Raw genomic sequence first — 15,821 nt, 5'->3', positions numbered from 1 at the left:
TGGCTACTGTTTGTGTATGACAATTTGGAAGAACAAATGCGACATTTCACCTGCAAAAAATTGTGAATTAAAACTTTCCATGTTACCATGAAGTTAATTTTAATTTGAATGGAACATGACAAGTCGAAAATCTGAGACAAACTGGGTGAAGATTGAAATGAATATCAAAATGGTCCCACTCGGCAGACAAGTTGCATTTTCCCTGTGTTTGGTCCATTTCCACAACACGAAGACAACGAAGAAAGAACCCTGAGATATGGAGGGTTACAGCAGCTTCATTGCGTTGACAGATGCGCTTCCTTTTAAACACAATTTTCCGCTTCTCGGCTGGGTCGACGCAGTTCATGCATTGGTCACATGATTTTCTCAAAGTGGTACTCGCACCGACGCGGAGATTTCCCCATGAGCTCGACGTGCATTGGTGTTGCGGGACCCATCACTAGTATACATTGCCAAAGATCTTTTGTTGTTACTTTTGTTTTCTTTTGGACTTTGAAGCTGGCCTGTGTTACATGCCAGGAAAATAAAATTGTCATTGAAACCTTCATCTCTAACATCGTCTCGTGCATTTGGGTCCAGCTGTGTGCACCCCATCATGACAGAATAACTTAGCATTTTGTATACAACTGTGGACTACATAACCCAAAATTTGATGTCCACATACAGTACAGTCTGTATTATAATGTCTATTTTTATTTGTATTTTTACGATAATTCTTTATTATTTTTTTATTTTAAATTATATTCTTTAATAAATGTATAATTATATTGTTATTAATAATAATAATTATTGTACTTTTGTTCTTTCTAAATATTTTTTTATTTCTAAATAAATAAATTATGAATGAAATGAAATATTAAAAACTAAATTAATTATGACCTCCAATAACACTCTAAAGCTGATTATTTATTAATTTCTTTTTATATTTCATATTACAGTGATCCCCTGCTCGTTTGCGGCCCAACTTTTGTGCCCTCAGTGCATCGCAGATTTTAAAAAAATGTATGAGTTCTAAAAACATATTTATGCACACTTTATTTACATCTGCATTAGGGGCTGCAGCTAACGATTATTTTTTGTAATCGATTAATCCGATGATTAATTGGATTAATGTCGCTTTTTTCCAATACCTTCACATTTTAACTTGAAATTGTTTTAGCACTAGAAGACCCATGGGTTTTGGTGCTCCCTAATCCTTACCAATGGTGTCCCTTTTTGGGACGTTAGTCCAATGGGTTTTGGTGCTCCCTAATATTACTAATGGTGTCCCACTGTGGGATAGAGGGTAGCCTTTGTTTTGTAAATGGGGCCATTACTGATGCACTGCAGGGGGGCACGTGAGGAAGGCCCAATCCCATTTCTATTTTTCTACACCTCCCCCTCCCCCTTGCCCCTACCCTTTGGCCCTTCAAACGGAGCAATATGGGGTAGGGCTTGAAACGTCAGCCCTACGAATTGGTGCACCCCTTCACACTCATGTACGTCATAAGTCCATTCGGCCAGTTGTTACGTTACCAAAAGCGACGATAAAAAGTGCACAAGTGCACTTGTTCGTTTAACAAAATTGAAAAACAAAACAAACATTACAAATGAAGGAACACAATGAACTAACATTACAATTAATGGTGTCGATTTTTTATTTATTACACCCCTAATAAGTGCACTTTTTTATCATGATTAATCTTTTTTAACTATTACTTTTCTGACTGAAGAAAACACATTGAGAGTAGATAATACTGGTCATCAGCTGTTAGAATATTATTTGGATGTATCAAGCTTGTTTCATTTAATTCAAGCAAAGCAAACAAAACAAACACTTGTAACTAACGGAAGGGTCCACAACACATGCACATACTGTAGATGTGGAGCACTAGTTCAGTTTAATTTAATTTGGTTTCAAATTAAATGTAATATTTACACCATTGTATGAAACTTGAACTATAGTTTGTTTCTGAACCAGGAGTGATATTTACTAATCATGTGATGTGCTTTTCTTGTTAACACTACTCATACAATGGTGTAAATATTAGATTTAATTTGAAACCAAATTAAACTAAACTGAACTTCAAGACGGTTTAAAGCTTTAAAAATCTGAAAATAAGAAAAATACATATAACAATCGCAAAAAGGTGTGTCCTATCATATTTTTGCCAAATTTAAACAAGAGTGGTAAAATCCTGTACGAGCAATGCACTTGAGTGCATTATTTTTTGAATGCCCCTTGTATATATGTGTATACATACATACATACATATATACATAAAAGTTCTTTATTAAATTATACTTTGGGAAAAAGTGAGAAAAAAAAACATGTTTTATATGTGTCTTTCCAATGCTAAATCTATAAATACATTGAACACACAAAAACATTGCAGTTTTTCACTTATTGCAGCGGGCTCTGGTCCCCATTAAGCGCGAAAAACGAGGGACCACTATACTGTATACACAAAAAAAATGTATGTTAAAAATGGGGGGTGTGACACGACTTAACTGTTACTTCACTTTACAGGGTTGGCCCATTAACAGCGATAATTTAGGGATCACTGTATTTAACTCATTGGCTGCCATTGACAATGATATACATCCAATTTCTTTAAACTGGGAAGACTGGTTTTGAAACTGCCATTGGCGGCAGTTGACGGCCAATTCATTTTGACATGGAAAATGGATTGGAAGTTTCGCGCCGTCAATGAAGGACAATAATTTGAAGGGGTAAGGGAAGGATTATGAAAAGTTGTGGTAATTTGATAGAAATACCCCCAAAAAGACAAGTCTTTCACTGTTTGATAGAATTTGACGGTTATCATTTTATCTATTGGATGATTTGTTGCTTTAGTTGACATACTGACTTGTCAGCCACAAGATAATAGGCAATTCGTCTCGATGTGATAATAGTAACTGAACCTCGCGTTTGATAAATATGCCTGTGTTACCTTGCACCGTTTTAAGGGATAGTCAATCATACTCATTCTCTCAAAGGTTAACGCGACCTCCCTGGACAACAAAAAGGGGATTTTCTCGAAGAGGTGCAAACCACTCAGCATCTGTTTTGATTTATTTAATCAAACAAGCAAATCAAAAAACAGTACACATTTAAGAACAACTCTTGAACCATTTCATTTAAGGTTTTTCAAACCAATTCAGACATGTGAAGGATTATTGTTTTTTCTCTCCAAAGTAATGTTACTAAAACTTTTACGTTCTGAAGAATTCAAAGGCTTCAAGAACACCAATGTCAGAGATTTAACCTGCAATCCTGGAGTCTTGCTGTGAAGAGGCACCTTTTTTTATTTTTTTATTATATCATGGTATTTTTTCTTTATGCCACGAATGACCTCCAACCAGAGACCATTTATCAGATTTTGATTAAAATGTTGCTCAGGAGTGACAAGGACAACTGAATCATGAGTGCAGCTTCAGAGATGTTTCACCAATAAAACAGGCTTGTTAATGTGAAAATGAAATGAAAAAAATAAAGCAGCTTGAATGTATCATTTGCATTCATCAAATGCTTATTTTCACTGGGAATGTGTTGATTGCTTTGCATTGAATGAACCTCACCCTGTCACCTGTAACTATGATTTTTTGCTGCTTTGGCCAAATGTAGTGGGGTTCTCTAAGCTGTTAATTGAGCTAATTATTCTGAAAAGCCAATAAACCACATGTGCACTTTTTTAAAAGGTTACGTTTAATTTCCTTCCGGGCTGCCCCTGCTGTCATGAAGTGAGTTTGTATTTAAGTAAAAGTGGTACGAGTGGCAAATGTGTGCTAATTATGCTGACCATGAATAAAACTTTGCTGATCAAGTTTATTCAAAAAGTGCACAAAACTCAAAATTGTGGCTATTAAATCCTCGTGTGTTGTGGCGCACTTAAAGCAACACTAGGTAACTTTTCAACCTTTATAAAATGCAGTGGTACCTTGACATACGATCGCATCGATACGTGATCTTTTCGACATCTGACGTAAAATTTGACTCTCCATTCGTTTCTACATCCGACAACATGCTCTAAATACGACGATCTATGACAGCACCGCAGTTTCTTTTTTTTCCCGCAAGACAGACGCATAGCAGATTTTCTTGTGAGAGGAATCAACATGGGTTCGAACAATGCTAGTGCAGGTATTGAAAAAAAAGGAAAAAAAGGTGATGCTTACAGTTACCATTGACATGGAAATAGATATGATAGAAAAATATGAGTGTCCTGTGCGCATCCGTGATATGGCTCGCTCAACAATACAGCCGTAGACGGTCTATGACGGTCCTCCTCCGTTCGCCAGTCTTTACAAGTTAAGTTGGCAATTATTATTGTGGTGACATCACCAAAGAAATCGCCAGCTTCGTCAGGGTTCTAATAATTTATTCAGTCAACTTGTGCCTAGTGTCCCCCGCCCGCAGCAAGTAAACAAAGTTAAAGTGAAACTAAAAAGTCTCACTATCAAGTCAGTCATGCGATGCGTTCAGGTACACCACGCAAACACATTCGTCACTTTAGAACCCGGTTTGTTACATTATGACAGGCATTATTAGTATAACTGCTATTATTATATTATTATTCCGATTTTTATTCATAATGTATTTGTTTTGCTCTTTGTAATTCAAATTTGCAATAGTAACATCAATTTTTAATGTAGAATTCAGTGTAGGTTTTCGGGCTGTGGAACGAATTAATGAAATTATAATGTATTCTTATGGGAAAATCCTGCTCGACATATGACCATTTCGACTTACAAACAAGGTCCTGGAAAGAATTAGCTTCGTATGTTGAGGTACCACTGTATTTTCATATCATTTTGATAACATGTCAACTGACAACGAGTTGAATGACACCATTTTTATATCTGGAGGGGGCAACATCATACAGTATATACATCGCGAATGTATAAAAGCCATAATGCGCATACATAAACACATAAGCGACCACCCACGATAGTGACCCGTGGTAACATGCTAACGATGCTAAATGGTTCATGAGCGTAAGGCAAGGAAGGTTTATCACTTAATAGGGCTTTAGCTAACTCACTAACTGTAGTTGTGCCACAGCAAACATAGCAGGAAACACATGGAAAACAGCAGAATTATTTGCCAGAATTTAAAAAAATAATATCCGCGCCCCTCTCAAGGAAAAAGCGGCAAGGAAAATGAATGAATGAATGAATTAAAAAAAAAATATATATGCATTCTTGCTGTCAAATAACGAAAAAGGCTGTGCCTTTATTACATAAATATGCGGGGGGGAAAAAACACTTATACGGTTGAGTGTGAATAATATTTTTGGACGGGTAGGGCAAAATACTCATTTTTAAAAAGCCCTGCTACATGGCCTTAAGTGTTGTCAAGTAGGGTTTTTAGTTGGTGTTAAACCTGGGTTTGAGTTTCAAATAATGTAGGCTTTCAAACTAAGGTAAGGGTTTTAAACTAGGGTTAAATTTTATGATTAGGGTTTAGGGTTAGTGCTGTCAAGTAGGGTTTTTAGCTGGGTTAGGCTTTCAAAGTTGAGTTTAATACCAGCGTTTCAATGTAGGGTTTCAAACTTAGGTTAAGTTAAGGTTTTAAGGAGAGTTTCAACTCCTCCCTGGTATTCTGCCAAAATGTCTACATCGGCAAAACGTCTACAAGAGGCGAATTTGACACCTAGAGTACTCCTGTGTGCTTTCAACTTGTTCTGTTTAGATGCATACTGGTTTAGATGCATACTGGCAGAACTTACTAAAAAATGCCTGCAGAAAATACTTAAATGTAGTTATATCAAATAAAGATGGTTTAAATATGCTACGTAACGAATGTGGTCGACAAATCAACACTGCTTTAAAGCTACCACTAGAAAACACAATGGTTAAAAGTATGAGAGAGAAATGCAGTACATGAAAAAAGCATTTTTGAGGCAATCAAAAGGTAATAAAAAACTCAATAAAATCAAAAATAGTGAGAACAAGCGCACCGAGCATTGTGTAGGACGTCTCGCCGCGGAAAAGAATTGCAGAACAGCGGTCCAAATGGATTTGAAGTCTATCACCGTCAGTGGCAACCAATGTCTTAACCTTTTTATTTTTTTTTTGGTGATTAAAAAAAACAAAAACAAAACCTTTGATATCAGTTTTTATTACATAGATATGTTTTTATTTATAATATTCATGATTACTAGGGATGCAACGATACAGGTAAGTCACGGTTCGGTATTCACGATTTTCGATTCGATTCAATACATTTAATGCTCTGAAACAAAAAAATACAAGCGTTTTTTTGTTTTTTTGTTTTTTTTAATTTGCTAACAAGCAAAAATAACAATGCCATCATATAAACGTATTACAGTGCATAGTATTTATGTGGTTACTTCTTACTGATCGGAAGAACTTTTGTATAAAAGCTCTGAGAACAATCTTAAATGTTCGTAAAGTGAGTCGGGGCACACTGTTGTTTGCTATTACTCTCTTAGTCAAAGTCAAAGTCAAAGTTTGCTTTATTGTCAATTCTACCACATGTGCAAGGACAGACAGAGAATTGAAATTGCGTGACTCTCTAACCTCAGTGGCAGTAAAGATGAAATAAAAGAAATAAATATATATAAAAATAGACAACTGTACAATCTGACAATGTGAAACACACGAAATAAAAACAGGTACTGGAAAAGTAGCAGACTGCAATAGTGCAAATGTTTTGTCCTATACACACACACGCGCGCACACACACACACGTATACATACATACATACATACCAACATGTATGATTGTGCAAAAAGGGTTATATAAAGTGACTAGATGACTATTTATAAATGACTATTATAAAGTGAGTATAAAGTAACTGTTTTAAGGTGCCTATTGTAAAGTGACTGCGTGCAAAATGACTGTTGCTTGTGAAGTGGGACTGGGAAGTCAGAGTCCAGATGGAGCGGATGTGAGGAGCGAGGGCAGAGCAGGGAGAGAGTTGAGAATCCTGACAGCCTGGTGGATGAAACTGTCCCTCAGTCTGCTGGTTCTGGCTCGCAGACTCCGCAGTCTCCTGCCTGATGGCAGCAGGCTGAAGAGGCTGTGTGATGGATGGGTGGAGTCTCTCGCAATGCAGAGGGCTTTGCGGGTGAGGCGAGAGGTATACAGTTCTCCAAGAGAGGGGAGAGAGGTACCCATGATCTTTTCAGCGGCTCTCACCATGCGCTGGAGGACCTTCTTACAGGAGCTGGAACAGGCTCCGTACCACACGGTGATGCCGCTGGTCAGGATGCTCTCAATAGTACCTCTGTAGAAGGTCCGCATGATGTGGGCCGGGGCCCTGGCTCTCCTCAATTTGCGGAGGAAGTAGAGGCGCTGGTTGGCTTTCTTGGCCAGTGATGCGGTGTTGGTGGTCCAGGAGAGGTCTTCAGTGACATGCACCCCCAGAAACTTGGTGCTGCTCACCCTCTCGACCACCGCACCGTTGATGGTCAGGGGTGCATGCTGAGGGCGTGTTCTCCTGAAGTCCACAACAATCTCTTTTGTCTTCTCCACGTTTAGAGAGAGATTGTTGCGGTCACACCACAGGGCCAGGCGGCTCACCTCGCTCCGATATTTGGTCTCGTCGTTGTTGCTGATGAGGCCCGCCACAGTCGTGTCATCTGCGAACTTGACGAGAAGGTTGGAGCTGTGCAGTGCTGTGCAGTCGTGTGTCAGCAAGGTGAAGAGGAGGGGGCTTAGCACACACCCTTGGGGTGCCCCAGTGTTCAATATGGTGGTGCTGGATGTGTTCCTGCCGACCCGGACTGCCTGAGGTCTCCCAGTCAGGAAGTCCAGCAGCCAGTTGCAAAGTGAGGTGTGGATCCCCAGCTGGTCCAGTTTAATGATGAGCTGTTGGGGAATGATTGTGTTGAATGCTGAACTGAAATCAATGAACAGCATTCTGACGTAGGCATTCTTATTGTCCAGATGGGTGAGGGCTGAGTGGAGGGTGGTGGTGATGGTGTCGTCGGTCGAGCGGTTTGACCGATACGCGAACTGGAGGGGGTCCATGGAAGGTGGGAGGACAGTTTTGATGTGTTTCAGCACTAGCCGTTCAAAGCACTTCATAAGGATGGGAGTAAGTGCTACCGGACGGTAGTCGTTGAAACTTGAGGGCGATGACTTCTTCGGCACCGGGATGATAGTGGTGGTTTTGAGGCAGGTGGGAACAACAGCTTGGCTCAGGGAGATGTTAAAAATGTCTGTGAAGACATCTGTGAGCTCACCAGCACAGTCCCTCAGAACACGTCCCGGGATGTTGTCAGGACCAGAGGCTTTGCGGGCGTTGACTCTGCTAAGTGTCCTTCTCACGGCGTCAGGGCACAGTGTTAACACCTGTTCGCCAGGAGGAGTTGGTGTTTTCTGTGCCGGCGTGTTGTTTTGTGCCTCAAAGCGAGCGAAGAAGTCATTTAGAGCATTTAGCAGAGAAGTGGAGCTGTCACAGGTCTGTGATGGGGGCTTGTAGTCCGTGATCATCTGTATCCCCTGCCACAGGCTCCGTGCATCCCTGCTTTCACTGAAGTGATGAGCTATCCTCCTGGCATACTGTTTCTTGGCTTCTCTGATTCCACGTGACAGGTTAGCCCTAGTTGTCCTCAGGCCTTCCTCGTCCCCTCCTCTGAAGGCAGCATTACGAGCCTTCAGCAGCCTGTGGACCGCTCCTGTCAGCCATGGTTTTTGATTGGCCCGAACAGAGATGGTCTTTGTCACTGTCACATCGTCAATGCATTTTGTGATGTAAGCAGTGACAACGTCAGTGTACTCCTGGAGGTCTGTGATGTTGTTGTAAGTGGCACCCTGTTTAAACACATCCCAGTCTGTGGTGTTAAAACAGTCCTGGAGCTCCTCCACTGCCTCCTCTGGCCAGACACGCACCGCTTTCCGGACTGGTTTGGTGATTTTAACCAGTGGTCTGTATGCTGGAATTAGCATCACAGTTATGTGGTCAGAGGCACCGAGGTGGGGGAGGGGGAGGGCCTTGTAAGCTCCTTTCTGGGTGGTGTAAACCTGGTCCAAGATGTTATTGCCACGAGTTGGAAAGTCTATGTTTTTGTGTATTTTCGGAAATACACTCTTGGGGTTCACGTGGTTGAAATCCCCGGCCAGGATGAGGAAGGCATCTGGGTGTGCTGTCTGCTGCTCACTGATGTGATGATAGAGTTCATTCAATGCCTCGCTCCTGATGTTCTCGCTTGAGCTGGGAGGGATATAGACAGCCACAAGCAGTATGGCTGTTATCTCTCTTGGCAGATAGAAGGGTCGGCATTTAATGATCATAAACTCCACGGACAGAGAGCAGTGTTTAAAGACCACAGCAACGTCACGGCACCAGTTCTTATTGATGTAAACGCAGAGCCCGCTGCCGCGCGTCTTCCCCTCCTCAGCGAGGGCTCTGTCTGCTCGATAGCATGTTAGCCCCTCGAGCTGAATGGCGTGATCCGCTACGCCGCTGTTGAGCCAGGTCTCGGTAAACACGTACGTGCAGCACTCACCAGCGGTCTTCTGTGTTGTCCGCAGAAGGCGTATATAGTCCAGTTTATTGTCTAACGAGCGTACGTTGGCCAGCAAGATGGTGGGGATAGCCGGCCTGTGCGGGCTAGCTGCTAGCCTAGCTCGGATACCTCCGCGCTTCCCCCGCCGTTGTTTACGCCGGCGGCGCTTATGTCGCTTCCACTGTGGGCGAGCAGCAGTACTGGGGGGCGGTGATGAAACAGGCCTCCGTAGCAGACCGCAGCCTCGTAGCTCTTCTTCGTGCACGGGATTTAATTGATGAAAACGAGTCCTGGCGAGACTCAGAAGAAACTCCCGATTGTATTTGCGTTTAGAGACGGGAAAACGCAAGGAAGACGTACAAAAACACTGTGACAAACATGACGAAAGACACGACAACGTAGCCACACTCGGAGAGAGAGAAGCCGCAGCGTGTGCACGCGCCGCCATAGCAGATATGTTTACCACATTAGCAAAAAATCCTATTTGTGGTCCGAGTCCATCTGTGTTACGTACCGAATTAACAATATTTGCAGCATTATCTATAGTCGCTGGTATGGATTGATTTGGCCAGCTTAACTTCCATTCAGTCATGGCGGTTTTTAATTCATTGATGTAGTATTTGGACTGCTCGTCCTATGATCACCTGTCTTTTGTCAAAGTGAGGTTATTTGTAGCAGCAAAGTCGGCAACAGTTTATAGGCGGACTTTGTTGTACGTATCCGTAACAGCAGTCTTTGTTTAATATGTACGAGTGGGGATAGCATATCAGCTCATCCAAAATGCTGCCAAACAACGGATCAGTACAATATAGAAGTCGACAAGCCGCCTCCTTACGTATCTGTCTTTCCTCACAAACAATGATCCTTGTGCGCCACAGCTCCAAACTTTTATGCAGTTTGGGGGAGGAGTGGAGGAGGGGGGTGTTAGCGGCAGAGTTTGTTTTTTCAAGGCAAAGCTGCGCCGCACATTTTAGCAAGAGAGACGACAAAAATTAATTTGGAAAATACATTTTGCGAGCTTTTCATTTGGAGCGAATGTTTTTGCGTATTGAGTCAAAGAGGGCGTATCAAACGGTTTAATATGAAACCAAGTATTGTTGCATCCTTAATAATTACTATATATTTTTTTTTTATTAAATACATTTATAAGTATTATTAATATTATATTATAAATATTGTTAATTTAATATAAAATGCGTGGGGAATAATTACTCGACTCGTTAACTTCCTGTTTATTTGGAGTATAGTTAACTTTCTGTTAATTATGGAGCATTTGCGGGTCAGTTCCCGTTGACTTTGGAGCTTATCCAGGTCACTTCCGGTTCATTTTAGGCCATTTCCTACTGATTTAGGTTGAGTTATAAGTCAGTTCCTGTTGACTTTGAGGCATTTCCTGTTGAACCCTGTTCAATTAAGGCTACATGTTAATTTAGCTTCAGTCATAGGTTACTTCCTGTTGATTTTGGAACTCTTCCTAGTGACTTCCTATTTTGGATTATTTCCTGTTTATTTTGGAGCGATTTTGAGCCACTTCACGTTGTTTTTGGGACACTTCCTGTTGATTTTTTGTCATTTCCCGGTTTCTGCCTATTTTCTGACATTCCTAGGTCACTCCCAGCTCATTTCAGGCCACTTTGAATTTAAGTTGAATTACTTTCTGTTGATTTTAGGGCAACTTCGTGTTGATTTTGTGTAAATTGTTGTTGATATTGGGGCATTTCTGGGTCACTTCCTATTGATCTTGGGGCTTTACCGTTTCACTTCGTATTTATTTTGGGGTATTTCCATTTCACTTTTTGTTGATATTTGGTCATTTTTTTTTTTTTTTTTTTTTTGGGGGGGGGGGGTCATTTTCAGTCCATTCCTGTTAATTTTGTGTCACTTTCTATTGATTTTTAAGCATTTCTGGTTCACCTGTTAATTCGGGGGCATTTCCATGAGAAATGAACTCTTATGGCGGCTCATAAATAGTAAATGTTTATTTTAAATTAGAGTTAGTTTTTCAAATTCATAGTATTTAAATGAGTGCCCTATAAAGGGTTAAAGACAAGCCCATCTTCAGGAAACTGGCAGAAAATTAGTTGTTTAATTTCACACCTGCTGGGAGGAAGGCGCTCAAGTGTCACCACTATTTTTATACAAGCAAATTACTAAGCCAATTTTTCATAATACGTCCTATTAACAACTATTGTCACTTTTGCTATGGAACTGCTTGTTGGTAAGCCACAAATCCTACCCAAAACTGCTCCCTGTCGTGCAATAAATCCAACCATTCTCTAGTGGGTGCTTCATGTTCACGATGATGATGGAACTACAGAAAACACATTTTGTTAATAGTGGGAATTAATGACAATGAAAATTATGATTCTTTTACTGTCATGCCATGCTCGTGTCACAGTGGTTAAGCGAGCCAATGAAGCAAGGCATCCATATTTATTAAAAAGCAACATATCCACATAGCGTATCAAACTGGATCAATCTAAGCTGCTCTCAAACATTCAGCTGTGTCCGCTGTGAATGGGATGTATTTTTAAGCACATCCATCACTAAATATTTTAGCCAGGATGTTTGCCAGCTGTCAACATGCATGCGGCACTTTCCCGCCATGAGAACTTAATAATTATTGAATAATTATTAAAGTGCTCGTGACACAAAAAAAGGATTACGTGAATGAAATGGACAGCTTGGATGTGTGTGAAAGTGATCGATATATTTAGTCAATTTTTTAAATCCCGCGCCATGTAAATGAGTGACTTCCGGCCGGAGTCTGGATTGAGGAAGAATGTGAATGTGACGTCAGAGGAGTAATCATTTTCATAATACAGCTGTTACTATAGTATGCAGAAGGACTGTGGATCCAGCTGATTTTGCAGATTAATTTGTTCATTTTTTGCGTCACGCCAGCCAAATGTGCTGCAGGCTTTTGTTGCTACACCAGGGAGAGTGGTGTGAGGCTTTTTGGATTTCCAAAGGATCCTGTTCATCGTAAAGAATGGGCATAACAAGTCCGACAATCTAGAGACCATTGGACGGATGACGAAGTGAGTAAGCTACGTGTTTTATGTTATGTCAAAATACTGCGGTCATGCCAAACGTTTTAATAAGGAGATGGCTTACATTTTGTGGGTGACAATGCTCCCTGTCCATCGAGAAGTCCACTCGACCGGCGGCTTGTCACACACTATGGTCGCCGGCAGATAAAGGCGTGCCCGCCTAAACAGCACTATCCTCGGCTTGGGCCTGGGGAGCACCCCGCTCTTGTCTCCGGTTCTCGGTTGTGTAGACTTCCACCCCCTCGGTTCTCTTTGCGTGCCCGCCCATAGAGCGCTATACTCGGCTTGGGCTCGGGCAGCCACGCGCTCCGACGTCGGCTGGTTTGTACATCAAGAATGCGCTATTTTCGGAATTCATTCCCTTCTGCGTTCCCGCCGACGAACACTGCCTGCCTGCCGGGGCCGCAGCAGAACAACAAGCCGAAACCAAGCTTGCCGCTTGGGGCTGGCCGATCGGTGAAGACAATCACCCCCGCTGCCGTGTGTAACATTAGTTGGGGTAGTTTTGTGTGATTTTTTTGTTTTTGATTTCGAAAGGCGAGAAAGAGACTTGGAAGAGCCGCTCGGTTCGGGTTAGCATATACAGTAGCATAGCTCTCACTCTTTTATTTACACTCTTTCCTTGTCTCCGAGTACCCGCAGGGAAATAGCAAGAGTCGACTAACTCCGGTGGCATGAAATACCGTTCAGGAGGTTTAAGAAGTCAGCAGTTTTGACCACTATGCAGTAATTTAGCCCCGTTGTACTGAATAAATGCATTTGTAATATTTCTTATTCCATTTAGGACAAGACTATTACTTGTCATGACCATACAATTTATTTACCAATTGGGGAAAAATACTTGGATAAAAAAAAAAAAAAAAAAAATCAAAAAATATCCTGTAAAAATATTAGCCAAATCGTTGTATATAGTCGAATCAAAATATGATTTTAATTCACATAATAATACTATTTCATTTTTTTTATGGTGTCAAAGGCACTTTAACGTCTCATTAGGAGTGTTTCCATCATTTCCGGTGCTAATTTAAAAAAACAACAACAACAACAGCAAAAATCAGATTTGCCATTCAGCTAGAGAAGTTTCATGATCTGTCAAACGTTTTCCAGACAAAACTATTTGGCGCTCCATTCGACCCGGGGTAGAGGGCTCAATTGCATCAGGGTAAAAGCAGTTACTGTGGCATTTAAAGACGACGAGAAACCCCACTGTGAGAAACCCCACAAAAAAAAAAAAAAAAAAAACAGAATGCAATGATGGGATTTCCGATGGAAGCCGCGTGTGATTGCAGTATTCCCAGCCTTGGTGAACCACCTCTCACCAGCATGTGCAGAATGTTGATAAGCGACATTATCCCACTGACTCATTAATCAATTGTGAAGCTACAGCTACCTGACGCTTATTCTTATTCCCAAAATAATCCCCTCCCCCCGACTTCTTTCTCCCACCAGTCAGTGTTTGGAAATGGGAGAAAAAAAAACTCCACGAGGAGTTTAACATAGGGCAAGATGTCAGGGTAAGCCAATCAGAGACAGTCTGACAGAGTAGGGTCTTACTAGTATGGCTGTCCTAAACACGAATTTTCGGTGGAGGCTTTCAGGCTGGAAATACAAGCATTTAAAATTTTTAAAAATCCTTTTTTATATCATTATCTTTTAAAAGTAAAGTAACTTAAAGTGTTACTTTCATAACAGAATAACTGTTAAATTGCATTAATACAATGAATGAATGATTTGAATAATTACTTTTTCAGAGAAGTAATGACAGTGGTGCCTCTACTGACGAACGTCTCTACAAACGGAATTTTCAGGTTACGACACGCCTCAACGGGAAATTATTGCCTTTTTGAAATTTCTGGATACGAGAGGCAAAAATACATTACAGTAAGTAAAAGATACGTATGCACTCCCAGCTTTCTGCTTTTCAATGTCGCGCCATAAGATCCTGCTGCCCTATTGGTCATATTAACACCGAGCTTCATTATCGCGATTCTACTTTCCTATTGGCTTATTGTTGATGACGTTTAAATTTGGGTGTCGAAGTAAAATGATGTGCACAACTGCGATGGTGTTGTTGTTGGTATAGCGGGCTCGACGTCTTCGCCAAATGGGCACAATTCACCTCGCGTTTTTGTCTCATTAAGAGTTTTTGATTGACTTGATTTTACTTGGGGTTAGCCCACGTTAACCCTCGTCGTTCAGGTATAAAATTCGGGGAGGAGCGGTGCATTGATCCCGAAAATGTGACGGCAACTGTCAAGCCTCCTTATTAAAAAACAAAAAACAAACAAACAAAAAAAAAAATACTACCAGGCTGCCACACAAGCATCTCCAAGAAGAAAACAATCTATTGTGATAAAAAAGGCAATGCAACAGAAAACTGATCAAATCTTTAAGGGAAAGGAACACATTGAAGAGGCTTATTTTATTTTATATAAATTTAATTTTATTTTATTTGCTGTTATGGGGAGGTTCAGAACATCTTCCATATTATAATCCCTGACCTCAGAAATAATGAAGAGAAGTTTTGTTTTAGAGGCATTATGTGGTCTTTAAACATAATATAATAATTAAAAAAAAAAAAATCAAACAATTAATAAAATAATATACATATTCTCTAATTTGTATCATTAAGCATTACATGCAGTTTTTATGGTAAAACAAATATTTTTTTTACTGCAATGAGGTTCGGAAATGCTTGTGTCAAATGTGATACATTTGGCAATATAGTTAATGTGCACATTAGATCTATTTTTGTTCATTTACCTATGTTAGGCTCCTTATTTCTTTATAATATAAAAAAAGTCAATTTTTGCGTTATCTTCAAAATATATTCAATTTCACTGTGCATAGTGTTAATCATTTGTACTTATTTTTGTTAATGTATGTTATTATTTTTTTGACAATATATCGTATACTTCAATGTTTACATATCTTCCATTTAATGTACTGTACATCCTGTGTTCTTATGTAGTTAAAATTGAGGTTTTGCATTTAGATGTGAGGAAATTAGGGAAAATAAAAATGAGGAGATGGAGGTTGGGGTTACTGTATGGTGTTTTGATAACTGTTATTTTGCACATCATTGAAAAAAATACCAATTTTGAATGAAAATCAGTTTCTCATGTATACCTTGTTACGGTAAGTGTAACATAGTAGCCTAATGCATGTTTAAAACCTGTTATGTTTTATTTTGTGTTATAGGTATAACTGCCAGTTTTTTAAAATTCATTTCTGTGGTTTTAGGAGGTTTGACCCCTCCCTCCACTCCCAATAAGATGTCGCAACAACAACCACATGACTCCATCA

This window comes from Corythoichthys intestinalis, chromosome 3 (assembly GCF_030265065.1).
Source record: "Corythoichthys intestinalis isolate RoL2023-P3 chromosome 3, ASM3026506v1, whole genome shotgun sequence".
In the NCBI taxonomy this organism is placed as follows: Eukaryota; Metazoa; Chordata; class Actinopteri; order Syngnathiformes; family Syngnathidae; genus Corythoichthys; species Corythoichthys intestinalis.
Note: the sequence above shows the minus strand (reverse complement) of the source record.